The 21,209-nt window shown below is 46.5% G+C and overlaps 1 protein-coding gene across 1 annotated transcript in view; it reads right to left on the bottom strand.

Moving 5' to 3' along the window:
• PPP1R16B (protein phosphatase 1 regulatory subunit 16B) overlaps positions 1–17,632 on the bottom strand; it is a 101,479-nt gene extending 83,847 nt beyond the window's left edge. Inside the window, exon 1 of the mRNA XM_075901331.2 lies at positions 17,439–17,632. The gene's annotated coding sequence lies outside the window, so the exon portion shown is untranslated. The remainder of the gene's footprint in view (positions 1–17,438) is intronic.
• Between the last annotated feature and the right edge of the window lie 3,577 nt (positions 17,633–21,209).

Below are 21,209 nucleotides of genomic sequence, written 5' to 3'. Positions count from 1 at the left end.
AGCATCCTTTAAATAGGGAGCCCCCAACGATGTAAGTATAAAATTTGTCCTGCTGTTTGTATTGGGCTTTGAAGCAACAATGAAACTAAGGACCCAGTCACACGAACTGGCACAAGTAATTTTATTCACAAGATGTCTCATTTGAAGTCAGTGGGATGACTTGTGGACAGCAGGGTCTGTAGGACTGAGCCTCCCCCCCTCCCCCCAAGCCCCGAAGTGCTATCAGTGCATAAAGAACAGAGAATGCATCACCTTCCCTTACCAACTAACCCAGTTAATCTTCTCCCACAAGGAACCAGAAGCCAAATGAAAGTAGTAAACAAGGCAGGTTGATTTCTTTCATTAGCATTCATTCCTAGCCCACTGCAAAGTCAAGGTTTCTTCAGATCCAGGGACGCTGCAACCATTTGAATCGTGGGTTGCTGAGAGCCACTGAACCAGACTAACCCCTGTATGTAATGGAAACCACTTCAGGCAGGTTAGATCTGCCCCTCAGCATTCCTAATCAGTGTTCTCTACCCACCGCTACATGAAGGCCTTATCACACAATTCCTAGCCACCACCCAGGGCAGGTCTTCTGCTGTCCTTCTCCCATGGATGCCTCCATCAAGCATGTTGGCCTTGACTCCGGAGCTGGACTTCTAGGTTCCTTTAATCAGGCTTTGTTGCCACTGAACGTTGGTGGTTCAAGTCCTGCACTGGGGTTTGGGCTGACAGACAGTGCCCCCACTCAGGGGAAATTTGGGAACCATGTCAGCTGGTAATATGTTGTCCAGTAGCAGGAGTTCCCCAGCAGCAGGGTGAGCAGCAGCTCCCACCTGAAGCTGGGCAAGCCAAAGGGGGTAAGGCAGTTTGCAGGAAACCAAAGGAAACAGAGCAGGAGAGGGAGGGGAGGAGAGGCATGAGGGACAGGGCAAGATGTGGACTGAACTCAAATGGACTCCAAACAAAAGCCAGGGAGGGAGGGAGCCCAAGATGGAAATGGGCCAGATGTACAGGTGTAGCAGCACCGGCTGTATGCCAGGCAGGATGGTAAGGTGCTTTGGAGCAGGTCTTCTCCAGAAGCAAAGAGTCTGGAAGTACAGTACCTGGGAAGTGCTGTATTTACATAGGGGCAGAGGGACTGAAGCCTCTTCTACTCCTCTCTGGTGGGAGCTAAAGCCGACATGACACTGTTCAAGCGAGTCTGTAGCATGCCAGTGTCCTACTTAATACTCTCTCCAGTCAAACAAGCTCGGCATAATTTCCTAGCCACGCACGAGTTCTTGCTGAGCACTTACGGTCCCAGGTTCGCCAGTGGCACTGCTATCTGAATCAGTCTGCTATACCCTTAAGACAGGTGCTGTGACACCAATGTCTTTTCTGTCTGGATGATGGAAACCGTGGCCAAAGTCCTGTACTACATCACCAGCTTGTTACAACCATCACGGGCCCTTACTCACAGCAAATGCAGTTAAGTTTCCTTTCTTAGTCTTAAAATATCACTTCATTAACCACTCTCTCTCCAACCTCCAGGCACCTGTAGCCAGAGAAGGGCAAGGTGCCAGTTCTGACTACCTCACCAGCCAGCGCTGACTAGTTTCCCCTGCAGGCTGCCTGTGAAGCTCACCCAGTGCTGAGGCCTTTCCAACACAACGAAGGCTGGACCAGCTGCCAGTATTGACTGCCTGGGGCACACTCGGGTGTGCTCAGGAACTAGGACACACTGAGTTGCCACATCAAAGCCCCTGCTCTCTAGGGATTCTGGTCACCACCTCCCACCCCTGATCCGGATCAGCCAAGACAAGTTCACCCTCTCAGCAATGGGGTGTGGGAGCAAACAGTGGCCCATCAATGGAAGGTTTCTAAGGTAACAAAGTAAAAATTAGTGTTTTCTAGCCCACGGTGGGGGGCTGCTTTTGTTCATTTGAAACTGAACATCTGCTTCTGTCTACAGTCACAAGCAGCCACAAACAGACTGCACACACACCCCCACCCCCGTACTGAATCTTGGCCCCACAGAATCACTACGTGAGGCAGCACTCATGGCACCCACTTCATGACAAGATGACAAGAACCAGCAGGGCTGTGGGAGGCAGTTTGCCTACCGAAGCGAAATATGTGCGGCACGAAGCTCAGGGGAGTGCATGAAACAAAGATGTGGTAGAAGTACATCAATTACCCTGTCAAGGCACTGCAGAGATGACTAACCGTCCCAGCCTCCTGCGAGGTGGATAAATGCAATTGCTTCCATCGTAAAGGATGAGGAAATGGAGGTTTCATGGAGCAAAGCGACTTGCCAGAGACTAGACAGTCAGTCAGTGATACAGCCAGGTCTAGAACTCTGGGGTTTTCAGCCCTAGTCCTGCACGGGAGCCATGCCACAGTGCTGAATACGTCCCCCTGACTACCGAAAGCAATCAACTCACCCAGAGAACTAATTTCACCAACTGTTTCTGTCGCATTGTGCCTTGTTGGTGGGTACATGGGTACTCCCAGGTTAGCCATAGGTGGGAGTGAAAATAAATTGTATCAGTGATGAAAATCAACAGTTGTGTAATCACTATTTTAGGTATGTCTACACTGCCATTAAAAACCTAAGGCTGGCCCATGGCAACGGATTTGGTCTCTTGGGACTGTTTAAATGTGGGGTAGACATTTGAACTTGGGCTAGGACGCTGCAACATGGGAGGTTCCCAGAGACCAAACCTTTACACTGCAGTTAAAAACCTGCCCAAGTCCTCATTGATCTGTGCCATCTGACATGTCCTTAGATGCATTCAGCACCTTTCATGCTCAGGGATCCTAAAGCCCTTCTGAAATTGTACTCAAAGGATCAATGAAATGCAGCCATTTCTGGTGTGATGGGCAGCAGTCAAGTGGTATTAACATACCGTATAAAAATAGAGGGAAGAGGAAATTTTGACCAAGGACCCTGTGTAAACCATGATTCTTACAGAATGTAAGTATTTGAATACATACTTAATGTCCATGTACAGCAGGGGGACTTTAAGCCAAGAAGGATCTTCTGTTAAGGCATTAGATTGGGGCTCAAGAGCTCTGGGTTTGATTCCCAGCTCTGACACAGGTTTCCTGTATGATCTCAGGCAAGTCACTTAGTCTGTTTTTCAGTTTCCATCCATAAGATGGGGATATTATCACACCACATTACTAAGAAAATAAATTCATAATTTGTTGAGATGCTGTGGTATTGATGAAGCTACATAAATGGGATCAAAGATTACAAATTATTTCCTTAGTTCAATAGAAGCCTAAAGATTTTAACTAAGACTTTCTCAGCAACTCCAAGCCAGTAAGTTTGGAAAGAAGTGTTTTGGGTTGGCTGTTCTCTAGGGTTCCATATCATCTTTCTCTCCATTGAACTTATTCCTAATACCAGGGCTGAAATGCCAACCAAGAAAAAAAGGTGTTAAACAGTGAGTCAGAAATTATTTTAAAACTGACACTGTTAATAGAAAAGTCGAAGGGCCTTGTTTTTTTCCAGCTGTTCCACTCTAAACAAGAGCCAGAGGAAGCCTCTTAACATTTTCACCTCATGTTTCCTGTAACATTTAGCACAGTATGCCATAAAACACCACTTTTCCTCCCAATATTTCACCTTGGACTCACTTTCTCTACTTTCTTAAAGGGATTCTCTACCAGTGTTCCTGTAACATTTTCTACCCTTGGGCACGATGAATTTTCTTTTGGACAGCTGAAATTTCTTATGTTCAATACTAATATTGAGGTAGTGTGTGCATGTGCACCACCAATACAAACAAAAACAGATAGATAGATGCCCCAGAACAAATTAACACATGGCTTCGAAGAGCTTGCAAATAGGGTTTTGTCCTACAAAACAATTAGAATCACACCTAATACTTGCGACTGCTGCCTCATAAAAACCAGACCTCTACCACATAGCAAAGATTTGGCCTTACTGCAATATAATATACCGTGAATTAATTAATTAGTAACACAGGATGATAAAAGTCATTAAGATCAGAATTTTCGATATTTGCAACACTCCAAAAAAATTCTGTTAAAATGTTTTTATTTCTTACTATAAGCCATTAATGCCTATGTGAACTACGTTTGAAATATAATCATGCAAATGTCCTGGTACACACCCACCGCGTGCAGCCTGCTTTCCCTCTTCCCCCTGCAACCTAGCCAGCCAGAGAGGTCTGCAGCAAGTGAGTCAGGGACACTACAGACTTGCCCCACCTCAGCTTCACTGTGCAGATGCCACGACTCACCTACCCACCCATTCCTTTTCCCCCACCTGCTCCTGTGTAATCTGCTCCCCCTAGCCCAGGCTTGGATAAAATCCTGCTTCTCAAACTTGCAGTATAAAGCAATGCTGCAGGTGGAGGTCCTTAGATTGAGCAGAACTGGTGCATTTCCACTGCACAGGAAAAGAATGAATCTGGAGAGCCAGTGTGAGGAATGGTGCCTTGTGACGTGCACCAAGTCAAGGAGGCTGGCTACCCACCCATCCTCACAACACTGGACATTACAGTTCTTCTGGGAATAGTCTGGGCCCGCTCCTGCCTGTGTGTCTTCCACACACAGTGGCGAGACTTTCCATGGTGAAACTGGACAAAAACAGATTTGAATTTGCCTCAGTATTGGATAGGAGCCAAATTACTTAAACAGGACTGTGTCTTAAAGCCAGGCCAACGGCTTGCCTCAGCCCAACAAAAGGTGTCCCTAGCACCAGGGGAAGCTTGGAGTGAAGCAGAGGCAGGCAAAGAGACTAGCAAGGCCCACTGATTTGCTTGTCCACTGAGGAAAGCTGCAGGAACTGCAATATCTACCACAGCCTCTGGATCCTTGCCCAAGCTTATGCAGAGCTTCAGTACAGGCCATAGGGTAGAACACAGTTTTGTTCCATGGGAGCAAGGTGCTGGAACAGTTTGTAACAGTAAATCCTGCCCTTAATGGAAACCACTTCAAACCAGGGGGCACTGGAGCACCCCACCACTCCTATTCTTAGCACCTATGCAGAGGAGTAAGCCACCTCCTTTGAGGGGAAGGATAGCTCAGTGGTTTGAGCATTGGCCTGCTAAACTCAAGGTTGTGAGTTCAATCCTTGCAGAGGCCATTTGGGACAAGAATTTGTCAGGGATGGTACTTGGTCCTGCTGTGAAGGCAGGGGATTGGACTCAATGACCTTTCAAGGTGTCCCTTCCAGCTCTATTTATTTTTTTTGGTTGGTTTATTAATACACTATTTTTAAAAATCTGAAGTTAAATGCAGGTTAGGCTTTTCTGGTGGGTGGTAAGAGTTCTGAGTAAAATAAGTTTAGATTTCACATTTTAATACAGACAGTCCCCGGGTTACATGGATCCGACTTACATCAGATCCCTACTTACAAACAGGGTGAGGCAACCCCGCACTAGCAGCTTCCCCCCAGCAGACCAGGGAGACGCGAAGCTAGCGCCCCCACCCCGCAGACCAGGGAGACGCGAAGCTAGCGTCCCCCCCCCAGCAGACCAGGGAGACGCGGAGCGGCTTTTCTCAGCAGACACCTCAGCTTGAGAATAAAGGACTGAGGGAAGTGAGGTGTGGGAGAATAAAACTGAGCTCTGGAGAAATGTTTGGCTAGAGTTTCCCCTACAATATGTACCATTTCCGACTTACATACAAATTCAACTTAAGAACAAACCTATAGTCCCTATCTTGTACGTAACCCAGGGATTGCCTGTATACAAAAAAAAAAAAAAAAAAATCACATCTCTAAGGAGATAAGTCATTAAACCATTCCTCACCTGACCACTTTTCAGCTGCATGTTCAGTGAAGGCTCAGTCATGATATTTCATCCAGGGATTTACTATTAAGCAACATGATTGTGCACCCAAAGGGGTCTCTGGCAGCTGCAGAAACTGCTCATTGGGCACTATGGAGGTGGATGCTCAGCAGCCTTTTACTTGGAAATTTGAAGCCAGCCAGCATTGGAAAGCTGAGCCCTTGGTTTCAGCCTTACCAGGGGCACAAAGCCATCAGGAAAGAGCTCAAGAGGGTTGCCAGACACAAAACATCTGAAACGAAGGGCTACTTTTGAAAACTCTAATTTTTAGGGTGGGGATCAGAAACTGGATTTGGGATGAAACTGAGAAGAGACTACACTCTAGCAATCCAACTCATCCCCTCTCTGTCCAGCTGGGAAGAGAAAGCTCTTCTATTTCCTGGCCTGTGGAGTAGCCAAGACTAGATAAATTGGACCGATTTCCTTTCCTGTTTTTGGGCCATATCTTTTCATGCTAATTCTATTTGAGACTTCCATTGAGAGCACTTGCGCCAAGGTGGTAGGCACCTCAAAATCTGCAATAGCTACGCTAAGATGCATTATATAGAATGACAGATCACGTGACCCCAGGGACGGAGAGCATGTTCAGGGCCAGGGTAAGGACAACTTTGGCCTTTCAGGGGAACACGGACACGTTCGTTCCCTTGAAGGTTCATTTCACCCCTTCATTTCCCTGTTGCAGTCCTGAAGCAAAGTATAGATTGAACCTCTTCAGTCCTGCACACTTGAGACCTGACCGGCGCCGAACCCCAGGAGGCCAATACTGTCTAGCAGCATTACTAACACTTCCACTGCTTACTGGGTTCTTAGAAGATAAGGTAAATTAGAAGGCTGGGGTAAATTAGAGCTAAATAGCAGCACAGAACACGGAGAGCTAGGATTGATGGCTTCAGATAAACTATATAGGACCACTGGAAACTTGACCACACCCATGATAAATGAATATCTGTCTAACTAAAATCATGCCAGTCTGCAGATGTTGTGGGACCAGAGAGTGCTGGACTATAGAGGTGCAACCTGTAGCAGCTACCAAAATCTATCTCCAATATCAGATCAACAGAGGGACCCCATCCCAGAATTCAGTGTTTACTTAGGAGAAATGGAAATTCCACATCTGTACTTGTGTGCAAATATTAACTGAATTTTAACAGTTGCCTCACAGCAGGGCAGAGCATCCAATGAACTAGACTGAACTGCAGCAATGAAACATCACAGGGAGGGGTACAGAGCAGCCCAGACTATGTAGAACAAAACTAATTGAGGGCATAAGACTCCAATTTGGTTTTCCATTTACTTTTTTTTTTTTAACAGCACATTAAATCTGAATGCAGATTGCCAGGCCAGACACCTGCCTGGGAAACTGTCTGACCCATTTGTGACAGCAACTTTATAATTGCCTTGCATTTGTTTTTTTAGTTCAAGCAGCTTTCCCCAGCACTGCAATGGGTATGGCTGGGCTTGGTCCCAAAGCCTGGATCCTTTCCTGATATTTTAGACCATATACCTGAACATATTGTGATCTGAAGAAGTAGATTTTTCCAGAACAGCCTATAGAGCAAGGAGACATGAAGCAAGTTACACCAACCTTCCAAAGCAGGGAGATTGTAGGGAACAATCCCCTTCCCTTAGTACAGTAATACACTCTTCCACCAGAGTCTTATGGAAGCAGCCAAAGAACCAAGCCTTTCAAGTTATTTTTACAATGAAGTACAAGAGTATGTCCTACATGGACATAGAAATAAGCTAGGGAAATTAACAGGTTTCCCTTTCTAGCTTCTGCAGCACCTCAGAAGCTGCTCAAAGCTGGAATTTGCTTCCTGCCCCCCCACCACATTTCCCCATATGGGCGCTCATGGATGGAGGGGGGGCATTTCAACATGCCCCAGTCATTATGGAAAGCCTGGCCAGAAGCAGTCAAGCACCTTGAATTTCACGGATACAGAATTAATTCCTACTTGAGACGTCTACGTGAAGTAAGATCTGAAGGTCTCTGCCCATTTGCTCTCCAGCTGCTAAGATAAATTATGGGGCAAGCCCCCTAAAGTGTGTGGAGAGTATGTGAAGGAGCACACAGCAGGGGGTTAGGAAGGAATACCCCTCCCCCAAGATCCCAACATAGCTCCCAGCCCCGCTGCAGTCCCACTCTGCACTCTGCCCTCTGCTCTGCCTCCAGTCTAACTCCACCGCTAAACCAACTATGCTGTAACGGGGGGCTGGGGACATGGACAGATTCCGTTACTGCTGGGTGGGGGCATGCAGGAAAATGTGGGCACCTCTTGCACTAAGATACCACCAGCAGGGGGAACAGCTGAGCTCGAGGCCCAGAAGTGCAGTCGCCCATGATCACTCCTTTCTTTGACCTAAAACCTAAGCCCTGCACGGGACAGTAGAAGCAATTCTCAGAGGATCTCAATAGCTATTTCACTACCGATACAAGGCCAAGAGTAACTCCGGGGTAACTCCATGGGTGGGATGCATTTGGGAAACAAAGAATTTAGCACCATTCAACACTTCACTGATATTGCTATGATTGGGAGTGGGGTGTGATAGCAGTACAGGCATTTTGGCTGAGCCACGAGCAGTTTCGGGCATTGGCTTGGAGATGTCACTGTGCAGCAGGTAGCAGCTGAAACCATGGCCTGAATCAGCAGGTGCTCTGAGCAAGCCCTGCTCCCAGCTGCACTCTTCCCAAGCTTGGCTGCGGTGCCTGTGCTGCCGTGACCTCTTGCTCTCCTCCTCTCTCACTTGTTAAAAGCACGATCCCAAGGCACAGCCACCTGCAGGCTGGGAACAGAACTCCTCCTCTCCCCCGTCTGGGGGGAGTGAGTCACTGAGCAGGCCCACAGGGGAGGGCTCTGGATAATGTGGGGGAGAGAGAGGAAAGTGGGAGCTAATGCCTGCCTACATGCATGCATTTAAAGTTGCATTTTCAACTTGTGATTGTCACACGAGGGGGTAAGCAGGGAGCAATCAAAAGCCATGATTCATTCAGGCCAAAGGAACCATGAGTCAGACCCCAAAGAATCATGAGAAGTTACAACAAAACAAAAGTGCTTACTTATATTACCATACAGATTTTTCTCCCTACTTCAGGAGACACTTGCTTCTTCACAGCAAGACTGACTTACCAAGTGTGTAGCAGGACACTTACTTACAAATAATTCACACCAACAGACAGCTTATCCATTAGCACCACCTCAGTCTGTTACATCCCACACTACGCTCTGCCTCGGATCCACCCTGAATCTCTGCAGAGAGGAGATGCTGTGCAGCATAAGCGTAGCCTAGCAAGAGATTGTGATTAGGGATGTAAAATCCCATTAAATTAGTTAAGTGGTTAAATGTAAGTTTAACCAGTTAACTGGTCAAATGGGGGCCGGCTGGAGCAGCTCCCACACTGCGATCAGGGGCGGCTCCTGCCCAGCTGCTTCCGACCCCACTCTGGGCTCCCCAGCCCCCCGCAAGGCTGCCGATTCCCGGGTTACTGTAAGTATCACCCATTAAAGGTGATGCTTTTGGGTAATACGTTACCCATTCACATACCCAATTCTGAGTCCGTCTTTATTAGGCCATTTGGGGAACACAAACAAGACCTATTGGTGAGTGTTGTCTGTCTGTGTTTTCAACATGCTGTAAAAGCAGGGAGTTAGGGCTGATCTTGAATACAATATTTAATGGCCAAAATTCAGTTTAAGAACTGGAATGAAATAAGTGCAGTCCTATGAAGCTAGGATCTCTGCCATTTTAGCAGTAACAAATTCAAAGGACTAAGCTGATTTCAACAGGTCAGACTGCATTATGCCTCTAGACAGGGCAGTCAGTCAAGAGGCAACGTGGAAAGGGCATCAGGGCTACATCTACAGTACACCACCGTTCGAAATAAGATACGCAATTTGAGCTATGCAAATTATGTAGCTTATTTCAATCTCATTTTGAAAGAGATTATTTCATAATTTGGCGCTGTCTACACAGCAACAAATTCCATAACAACCCACTCTTCCAAATCGTCCCTTACTCCTCATGGAATGAGGTTTACAGGGAAGTCAGATTAGTGAGCCCGAAATAGTATTGTAGTGTAGACGTAGCCCAGAAGACTAGATATCTGTTCCTGGATCTGCCACTGTCCTGCTGTATGGATGTGCGAGAGTCACCTCCCCATTTTACCTGTGCCATGGGGCTTGTCTACAGGCAGAAGTTATTGTGGAATAAGAGAGGGTGTGAATTTAAATTGCTGTAACTGGTCTAGAATTACTCCCCATGTAAATAAATACTTATTTAAATAAAAATATCTTTTTCCTGTTTAATCCACCTCCAAAGTCCTCTCTCTCCTCCTTACCCGCCCCTCCCTCTCATGTGTTAAAAGCAGTGATTCTCAAACAGGGGTCAGAGGCCCACAAGCAGGTTTCTGATAAACCAGAAAGCTGGATCAGTATTCGACTCACTGGGGTCCAGGGGAGAAGTCCAATTCCAACCCCGTCATCCTGGGCTGAAGCCAGAGCCTGAGCAATTTAACTGTGCAGGGCCCTCTGTAACGTGGGGCACCCAGGCAACTACCGTGCTATTGCTTGCTACCTCTTAATACCAGCTCAGCCACTGACCTGGGGAGGAAAGAGGGGAGAAGGAGACAGCTGTCCCGGGCCCAGAGCTGCTGAAGTGCGGCACACTGGGCCACTGAGTGCTTTCTAGGCAGTGCCGAGGGCTGCCTTGCCCCACACTCTACCCCTTCTGTCCGAAGCCCCGCCCCTTCCACAGTGCAGAGCAGCCCCTCCCCACCGCTTTGCCCAGGGGCCTGACCAGGCTGTCAGACCCACTGAACCAGCCCTGGATTTTAACCCTCTGCATATGCAGAAAGAGAGTTATTGTGGCACAGGCAAGCCATGGAATTTTTATAGCGGGGGGGAAGGAGGGGTGATTTAGAAAGAAAAAGGTGGAGCAACTCCATGTTCAAGGAACAAAGACCGGACTATGCAGCACTTTGAAGACTAACAAGATGGTTTATTAGGTGATGACCTTTTGTGGGCCGGACCCACTTCCTCAGATCAAATTGTGGAATAAAATTGGCACGACCATATATTCCAAAGGGATACAATCCAAAAAAAGTGAACACATAAAACTGACAAATCAGATTTTAGAACAGAGGGAAGGTGTGCGGGGGAGGTTAGTGTCTATGAGATAATGATATTAGGGGTGATTAATATAGCTTCCCCAATTATCACCCCTAATATCATCTCATAGACACTAACCTCCCCCCCCACACCGCCCCTCTGTTCCAAAATCTGATTTGTCAGTTTTATGTGTTCACTTTTTTTGGATTGTATCCCTTTGGAATATATGGTCATGCCAATTTTCTTCCACAATTTGATCTGAGGAAGTGGGTCCGGCCCACGAAAGCTCATCACCTAATAAACCATCTTGTTACTCTTCAAAGTGCTGCATAGTCCTGTCTTTTGTTTCAGCAAGACCAGACTAACACGGCTACATCTCTAATGTTAAAGGAAGAGAAGGATCGTAAGAAACCTACTTTCAGGACTATGAACACATAGTTAAGGAAGAGCCCATGAAGCAAAAGTCTCCCTCTGAACATTATTTTCCTGTTTGAAGCTTATCTGGTAACTTGCTATTTATCAAACTCTTATTTGGCTTCCTTAATCCAGATCCTAACAAGTTGTTCTAAGTGTGAATGGGGAGGGGAAGCTATTCAGTTAACTTCCGTAATTCCAATAGAAGGGGGGGAAAACAGGAAGTTCAGAGCAGTAGCACCTTTCCTCCCTCCCAGTGCATGTAACAATTCCCAGGAGCATAACTTCAGTTTAGCTGCTTTGAAAAACATAATTTAATCCTTCTCAGAGACTAAATGTTCCAAGCAAACAGTTGAGAGTAATATAAAAGACTGAGTATATTTTACCGAGAATAGAGCAGAAGAGACATCAGGTGGACTGAGGAGGCCTATGATGCATCCTGGACATGCATTGGCACAACTTGGGTAGTCATGTCAATTCTGCCTCAGTTTCTCCTTTTGCAAATGCATTAGAAATTGTAGTTAAACCATTATTTTACTGATAATGAGAACAGGACTTCTGGGTCCTATTGATCCAAGTGTCAGAGTGCTTTAAACAATTCAGCCTTCTGTGTGAGGTTGAAGTATCTCTAAATTTATACTGGGAAACAGAGGCATGTTTCCCGTATGGTACACACACAGTCCTGTCTGCAGGTCCCCAGCACAAGACAAGCAGAGTTCATGCTTTATATTAAAGCCATGTAGGTGCAAAACCAGAATCTACAGCAAGAGGGCATTTTGATTAATTGATCAAAGCTGGAGAGATTGATTTTCAAATCAAACATAATGGGTCTCACCTGGATAGTCAACAGAAGATTCATTTTTAAGACTTCTTAGCCATACACTTAAGAAGTAGTTCAGAAGTGTCACTTTAAGGAAAAGCATTAAGGGGAAAAAATCTATGTTACACAGCAAAAAGTGACAATCTACAAATGAATGTGCCAGAAATGGGAAGAATACTTCATTGAGCAGCACAGCTGGTGTGGCTAGATAACCGTGCACATCCAGCAATGGATCTGTCTGTATGAATGAGGGAGCGAGCCCATGGAAAGGAGATGGAGAGACAAGCAGACTAATAAAAGACAGACCAACCTCTAGTAAGATTGCAATAAGCCTCTTTAAACTTCCCTAAAGGGAGAAGCAGCTGGCAAGCCATTCCTAGGATAGAGTATTACTTGATTCAAGAGCCTTGCAAAAAGTGAACAGCTAACCCCTTTCACACACTCCAATTCACTCCTTGAGCTCTTTTAAGAGGGGTGAGGGCTAGATACTAAATAAGCATTTACTTGCAGTCAACAATCATTGGCCTTTCTGGCATAGAAGGAAACCAGCTGAGCTGTTTTCAGCCGGGAAAACAAACACTGAATTCAGACTGATCATTAGCATCTTCAGGACAATCAACCGACTGCCACACACTCACTGACCACATCTAGCTACTTTAGCCCACAAGAAAAACAGTGCATTTTAAATGCATAGCAAATTCTTCTATGACATTAGCAACCCTAGGCCTCAACTGTGCAAGGGCAATATGCAGGCAGATTCTCAAGTTTGCACTGAGCATCTGAAGGCTCTGGCTCTGTGTGGGAAGTGGTGTCTTGATTGCATGATTGGGACCTTCGTGTTCACAAATGCATCTATGGCAAATGTTGATTTGGGGCTGGAAATGGCTTTTCCTCACCCACAAGAGTTCTTGTAAGTGACATTCAAAATAAGGTTTTAATTGTGCCTAAGTGGAGGTGGGGGAAGAGGAGGAGGAGGCCTGTCAGTTGTGTTTATAAAATTACCCCCACTATGCATGTATTTTTAAAAAGCGGGCAAAAGAGACAGGAAGAATCAAGAGCAGGAGTTTGCAAAAGAAATTTCCAAGAGATCAACAGGCTGATAGGATTAGTGGGTATGATTAATGGAGAGAATTTACTACATCCAGCCCAAAGACAAGATGACAAAGTGAAGCTCTGATAAATACCCAGAAGTAATTAAGAAATAGTGACAAAGGTGAAATATTACCCAAGGTAGTTAAGGGTTTTTAAATGAGTAACAGACTTCAGTGAGTGTTGAATATTAGGTAACTTTTTTCTTCCTGAACAGCTGGGTCAATTAGCCAGCAATCTAATTTGCCAAGTGAGATCATTGAATTGTCATTTATCCAGTCTCATTTTGAACCACCTAAAGCTGAATAAGCAATTCTAAGGTCTGGTCTTCATTACAAAATATGGTCTGTTTAACTACATTGAGCATGCATGCGAAAAATCCACACCCATGAGCAGGATAGTTAAACTGACATAAATCCCCATGTAAAATTCTTCTGTTGACCTAGCTACTGCCTCTTGGGTACCTGTATTATCTATATGGACGGGAGAATTCCTCCTGTCAGCGTACATAGTATCTGCACTGAAGAACTATAGGGAGTCCCTTCTATCCACAAATGCTGATTCTGGAAAGCAATGGTGGGCCTGATTCTAGTCTCACTTAAATCTCTTTTATATGGGTTTAATTCCAGAGTTGCCCAACTGAATTTAGATTTAGACAGAAAAGCAAGAGAAGAAAAAGGTCCAGTAGAGTTACACTCACTTAAGTGTTAAAAATCTCAGAGGCGTAGCTGTGTTAACTCTAACCCACTTCATCAGATTTTTACCCGTGAAAGCTCATTAATCTATATACGGTAGGTGCCACAAGATTACTCATTGTTTTAAACTAACTTAATTGATTTCATAGGTAAATTCTGCAGTTTGTAGGAAGAAAGTGGGTTCCTTTTGTTGAGGTGGGGCACAGAAAACAACATGAGCTAATAATTTAGCGTCACTAGATATCTTTTGGAACAAAGCCTACATTTTCACTAGTGCACACCAGGGTAAAATGAAACTTTCCCAAATCAGCTAGAAAGCCATGGACTTTTTGTAATCTGTTAGCCTGAACATCTCAGACTAGGTAATCATCAACAGCATTCTAATAAACATTGGTTGATGTGTTGTTTTTTTACTGGATGAAATATGCAACAGGCATTTTATAAAAGATCGAAGTAAAAGTAAAACATGGCTGAGTTTTCCCCCCCAACAGAATTTCTACAGAAATGACACAGTGCAACTCAGACACCAAGAAGATGCTGGTACCAAGATAAACCGTGCAGGGACAAGTTCTCACCAAAGAAAGCTTCAACAACAAAACCTTGTTCAAGGCAAGCTGCCTGGACATACATTCGTAAGGGAAGAAAGGAACAGTAGCATCTTTATATCTAAATGATATCACATGCATCATACACTTTGAATGTGGAACACATTTAATCTTACATCTACTCTGAAATCTACAGTCATTTTCCCTTCCCTCCAGTCAGAAGGAAAGCAGCTCGGCTTTTAGAGATCCTGTGGGCTGATACAAAGTCTATGAAAAAAAGGAATCAATTCAATTAGCTTTAGTAGCTTTGGATCCAGGCCTTCAATATAGAGATTAAATGCGTAAGGGAAAAGTGTTATCAGTGGTGTTATTTATATAGCATTTACCACAGTACCATATGTGCTTTACAATGAAACCAATCTAGAGGTGGACTAGCACCCATGCTTTAAGTCAGTTCCAAGACCATAAATAAATAAAATCAGTTCTGAATATTAGTATGGATACCTAGCCCTTCCTTATGCAACTTAGTATTAATAATCTAAGGTAAGGCTCAAAACAGTTCTACTGAGGAAGGTAAAACAATAGGTGGGCACAGAAGTTCCAACACTGACTCCATCTGAAAATGCTTCATACACGTTACAAATACCTAAGATGACTAGAGCAGAAACACTGGAGATTGCCCCCTCCACCATTTGTTTGCTTTGTGAATTCCTAAGTCAATTTCACTATTTCCATTAGAGAGTTAGATGTCCCCTGGCTCGTGTGGGTTTTTCTGCAGCAGAGAAAATAAACATTTTTAAAGATAAGAAAGTGATTAGGAAAACAAAGACTGGCAGGCAGGTTGCAGGCTGGTAGTGTCCCTTCAACAATACTGAACTACACATAGGAGCCTCAGGGCACGGATAGATTTGAAGTTGGCTGACAGTGTCTCTGAGACATGCTTTCACTGGATCACACAGGAAGATGGCCAGGCTGGCCACTGACTTCCCTTAAGTCCCTGGACTTGAACAATCAATCCATTTCTAAAAACAGACATATGTTTTGCTGAAGTATATTATCATTTCTAATTTAGGCAAAAGGAAGAGAACTTCCAAATGAAGCAAACCGAGCCCACACCCAATGTGGGGGTGAGAAACTGAGGCCTTGAATTTTCTAGCTTCTTGTGATCACCTAATTTCCATAATGGGTAAAGTGTTTTCAACCCTGACTGGCAATGGAATGAACTGCCCTAGAAAGGTAATTATGTCCTGTCACTAGATGTGTTCAAGATAAGGTTAGACTATAGTAGGATTAACAGTGTCTTATCCTACTTGACTAGAGGGCTGATTAGATTATTTAAGTGGTTCTTACCTAGTTTGCCTAGGATTGCACAATACTGGAGGTTATTTCCAGACTTGACACTGCAGAGTAATTTTGTCATCACTTCTGGGTAACAGATAACCATCCCCTGATTTCAGATTTGGAAACCTAGGTTTGCATTACCTACACCTGGGCTACTCAACTTTGGAAGCCCCCTGGGGCCACAATGATACTCACAGCACATGCCAAGGGCCACAACTCAAGTGTGGTTGCATATATATGCAAAAATATATTTGCAAATATATGCAAATAGCTTCTTTCACACTGAGGGGCATGAATACAAAAATTAAGGCAAGACTACACAACACACAGGCCCCCTTTAAGTAAGTTTGGCTGATATTAATAAAATGCAATATCTACCCGATTTCTACCCATATGTCAGCACTTTTAATGAGCAATGACAGTCCAGGAATTTAACTACTGAAACACATATCAACAGAAGACCATTATATAGACAACTTTTTTGTTTTAGCTCCCGCTGGCGGGCCGCAAACAAACAGGCTGCGTGTTGAGTAGCCCTGACTTACACCATGTCAGCTACGAAAGCTAGTTTGGTGGTCTCAGGTCACAAGTCAGTTATTCTATCCACCCTGGGAAGTCACCGTGTGGCTGGGGCATCACTGACAATACCAAAACTGGAATAGCAGGCAGTGTTGTAGCTCAAATAGGGATGCACTGGCACAGAAATATAGAAGTCTGAGCCTGAAATAACTGGGGTACTGCAGGTCAGGACTGAGGGGCACTGTGTGAGGACCCCACACTGCGAGGTAAGGGGGGGAAGCTGCACATCAGAAATAAGGGGCGAGGCACACAGGCAGAACTATGGTCAAGAACTGGAACAACAGGGGGTATCACGGTGCACCAGGAGAGAGGCAGAGCAGGATCAGGAGTGAAATGCCCCAGGGAGCAGGAGTGTTGGGTCAAGACTGAGGCGGACGGGATACAGGCCATCAGTCCCAGAACAGCAGGTGGGTAGGTCAGCAGCTAGTCATGTTCACACTGCTTGGTTCCCATAGCACCACCTCCTTCCCCACAAGCAGGGCTGGGAAGGGTTTGAGAGCATAGGAGCCCACACCCAGGTGACTGGTGCCCATGAGGGGCCACCCAGGGAGCACGGAGGGGGCACGAGGGGGGCACGAGGACACCCCACTTAATTAAAATTCTGGGGGGCCACACAGGGGCAGCACATCTCCGAGTGCTACCAGGAGTCGCCTCGGAGCCTCGCTAGTGCGAACGCCCCAGAGCAGTGCCTGGCTCGCAGCAGGTCCCCAGAGCTGCTGCTTTGCCTGTTAACCCCCCTCCCCCGCCCCCGCCATGCAAACCCAGCGCTGTCCCACCCCAGCCTCCCCCAGGACACAACACAGCCCGGCCCGGCAGGACCTCGAGCCCCAGGGTCCGGCGCTGCAGAGCCCAGCCGAGCTGGGAAGTTCCTGCTCAATGAAAGCCGGAGAAGCGGCCGGAGCGGGCCGGGGGAGGGGTCCCCAGCTGCTTCCCCGGCCCCTCCCCACCGCGGCCTCGCTGTCTGCCCCCCATCCCCAGCCTTGGGCTGGATGCACCTGCCCCCCGGGGGGGTCAATGCGCGGCGCCCCCCCCCGGGCTGCAGCTGCTCCGTCACTCACCCGCCGCAGGAGCCAGCCCCGAGCGGGCTGCGGCAGCCGCCAGGCCGGGGGAGGCGAGCGCCGCCCGGGGTCCCCAGGCGCAGGGCCGCCGCTGCCGAGCGCTCCCTGCCCTCCGCGGGCGGCAGGAGCAGCGGGAAGGAGCCGGCGCGGATGCAAGTGCGGCAGCCCGGGTCCTGCGCTCGGTCCCGCCGGCTCCTCCCCGGGGGTGGGGCCAGAGCAGGCGGGGGGCGGCTGAGGACCGGAGGCTGGCGGGGCGCTGCGCTCTGCTGCCCGCGGGCTGGGGAGGGGGAGGCGGAGCCGGGCAGCGCCGGGCGCTCGGGTATTTTCAGCCGGGCTAGCGGGGCAGAGTCCGGGAGGCAGCGGGAGCCAGGCCCAGCAAAGCCGGGGGAGGAGGGGGCGCTGTGCAGCGGCCTCCCCGCCGCGGCTCCGCACCATTGAGATTTGAAATTCCAAGCATGCCCCCACCCCCACATCTGCAGCTACCGGGCTGCCCCCCGCATCCCTGCTCGCAGCCCCGGGGCCAGAGCTGTAGAATGCAGGCCCGGGAGCAAATCAACACCTCACTCTAGAGCAAGACAGGAGAAGAGTCCTTTGGGCACAGCAGGGGGGATCCTGTTAAGGGATCCTACTCAGGGACATGGAGCTAAACCCTTCCTAGAGCTGAAAAGCAGTTAGGGGCATATGGCACCATAACTCCCCCCTGCACTTGTGAGAGGAAGGTGAAGGCGGAAAGTGAAAATGAAATAGTACAAAGTAAGTTTGTTTATAAAGATAGTAACAAGATTAGTTAACCCTCCCCCCTCCACACACACACACACACACACACCTAACTGCTACAGAAACATTGATTTACACCACTGATGATTTACACCTCTGAGTGTCTACAAGCCCTTCCCTAAAAGCTGCACACAACCTCTGGACTTGGCTGATGTCAGCAAAATAGCACTGTTGAGAGACCAAAAGATGGGGAACTGAAAAAAATGGGGGTTGGTAGAAAATTCCAGGTACTTATGAGAATCTTCCTAAAACAGCCCACTGTGGAGTTAGCTAAGATTTGTATTTTATTTCAGAGTGAACATACCTGGTACACTGATGGCTTTACTGAAATTAAGTTGCTGTTGGTGCAGAAGACAGATTTTAAAAATATCTACAATTTTTAGTAGATACAATAAGAGAACTTGATAGCAAGTACCTATTTTCCATGAAATGCATTATTCAGGGAAGAGAGATTCATGCTTTATAAGGAAAGTGTTAAAAACAGAGCCCAAATAAGCAATATTTTGTGCTTTTATCAGGTGTTCATTTAAGGCTCTCAATGTGCATATATTAATGAATCAAGCCAACACCTCAATGATGTAATTCTCATGTCCATTTTGTGGACAGACAAACTGAGGCATGAAGTCATTTGCCAATGGCCACAGTAAATTAATAGGAGAGTTAGGAATAGAAACCTCGAGTCCTAGCTCCAAATCTCCTTTAACCATTAGACCTTCTTCCTGGAAAGACTGCACATGCACAAATTCCCAAGTGCACTCTAAAATACTTTATTTATTGTCCCACCCATTATAGATACAGTCAGAGGCAGCCCGAGGCGGAATGCGCAATCAGCGCCCCCGCCTCCACAGCCCTCAATGGTGTGACGTCATCATTGGGCGCCCCATTTAACACGGCGCCCTAGGCGACGGCCAAGTCGGCCTATATGCACAGGCCGCCCCTGGATACAGTATAAAGCCAGTTATCTGCATCCCCTTTTATCCAAAAATCCCAGTTATTCAAATCCACCTGGCATCCATCATGTAGCTGGAAGCTAATCACTTCTGTTGATCCAAACACATGGTTATCCAAAACTTTCACGTGTCCCCACAGGCTGTTCAGCTGTACAGGAATGTACTAAGCTACAATGATGAAGGCTTGATGTGAAGTGCTTGGTCTAGTAAAGTAACGTATGCAGTCCACTAACTATTTGCTGCAGCAGCAATCTACCTCCTGTATACACAAAGCCTGCAAGCTTTAAGGCAGTGGTTTCCAACCTTTTTAACCACCAGATCACCTTTTCAATTTAAGAGCAATGTAAGATCTACCTCAAATCCAAATATCCTTGCCCCACTTCTTTCATACCCTTTCTTTGAGGTCCTGCCCCTGCTCTACCCCTTCTCCGAGACCTCACCCTACTACCCAGGCAAATGCCCTATCCTCTCCCAGTCTCCAGGCTGGGGGATTGGGGTGCAGGCTCTGCTCTTGGGCCAAGGAGTTTCGGAGTGTGATAGGGGCTCCGGCTGCACTACTTGCAGAGACCTGGAAAACAAGGCTGATGAGAGGAAGACAGAATTGTTCATCTCCAATACAGATCTAGAAAATCAAGAGAGATTGTCCAAAGAAGGCACATCGACACCATAAAGAAGAAAGGGTGAAAAAATTACCATTAGAAGTGTCAGGTAACTGAGCTCAAGTGAAAATTATCTAGGAAAGCTCTACCAGGAGCTGATGTTTGCCTTTAAATCACTGAGGCTAGGGAGACAGCATGATCCAGCACTAGATTTGGAGTCAATGGCTGAGCTGGGACTAGATCCCAGGTTCTCCTGATTTCAAGTCTTTGGTAACCTGAGGCTTGGTTTAACCCTGTGTGAAATAACATTTGTAGGAGCCATCCAGTTCTCTCACATATGACTCAATTCCCCTAAGGGAGGATGGTCCTGGGGTTAGAGTTTTAGCCTGGGATTTGGGATTCCCGGATTAAATTCCCTGCTCTACTACAGACTTTGTGTGTGACCTTAGGCAAACTACTGAGTCCCTCTGTGTGTCAGTTTTGCATCTGTAAAACAGGAATGGCAGCACTTCTCAACCTCACAAGGGCTCTGAAGGGATAAATACATCAAAGATTCCAAGATGCTCAGATAATAGAGTAATGGGGCAATCTCCTTTTGCAGCTTGATCATCCCATATTAGCTGAAGTGCATTTTACCAGTCAAGGCAGGATGGGAATTTGATACCAGTGAGATATGGCAGAGTCAGACTGAGTTGGAATCGGGCAAGCAAAGATTGCACTTCAGGTGGCAGGTCAGAGGTGTGCATGTGATGCAGGGCACGAGAAAATACAAAGGCAAAGCTATTCCATAGTTCACTTCACATGGGCGTGAAGAGGCTTGGTGGCAGCCAAGGAGCAAGAGCTTTGTGGAAGCAAACCAGGATTTTGACAGCAGCTATGGTAACAGGACCTTTGGAGATTTCTCCTCAAATATCACTGGCAGTAAGAGAACTGGTACATCACTTGGGTGTAACTTTCATGCCTTATCCCCAGAGAGACCAAGGGCCAAACTGAGCATTGGTGTAAGCAGGCATACCTCTGGAGTAACTCTTACCCTTTCCCTGAGTACTGAACTTTAGGCAGAGGCTTTTCTGAGCCCAGGTACAAACTTAGAAGCAGCAGACAAAGAATAAGATAAACTAGCTATTAACATCCTGTGATTCCGTTCCTATAAAATGTAGGCTCTGCATTGTGAGAAAGGTTTTTATCTCATGCTCTTGAAATTTCCACTACATGCATCTGACGAAGTGGGTCTTTGCCCATGAAAGCTTATGCTCCAATACATCTGTTAGTCTATAAGGTGCCACAGGACTCCTTGTCGCTATCACATGCTCTTGTATTCTATGAGTGAATTGGCCAGAGGCAGAGAAGATGCTAGCAGTCAGTTTAGTCTATTTAGGCAAAAAAGGCAAAAAAGGAAAAAAGCTACAGCAATTTAATATTTGAAGATTAGAAAAGATACCTGG

This window comes from Pelodiscus sinensis, chromosome 17, assembly GCF_052426305.1.
Source record: "Pelodiscus sinensis isolate ZL-2025 chromosome 17, ASM5242630v1, whole genome shotgun sequence".
Lineage (NCBI taxonomy): Eukaryota > Metazoa > Chordata > Testudines > Trionychidae > Pelodiscus > Pelodiscus sinensis.
Note: the sequence above shows the minus strand (reverse complement) of the source record. Positions and strands in the feature narration are given on the sequence as shown.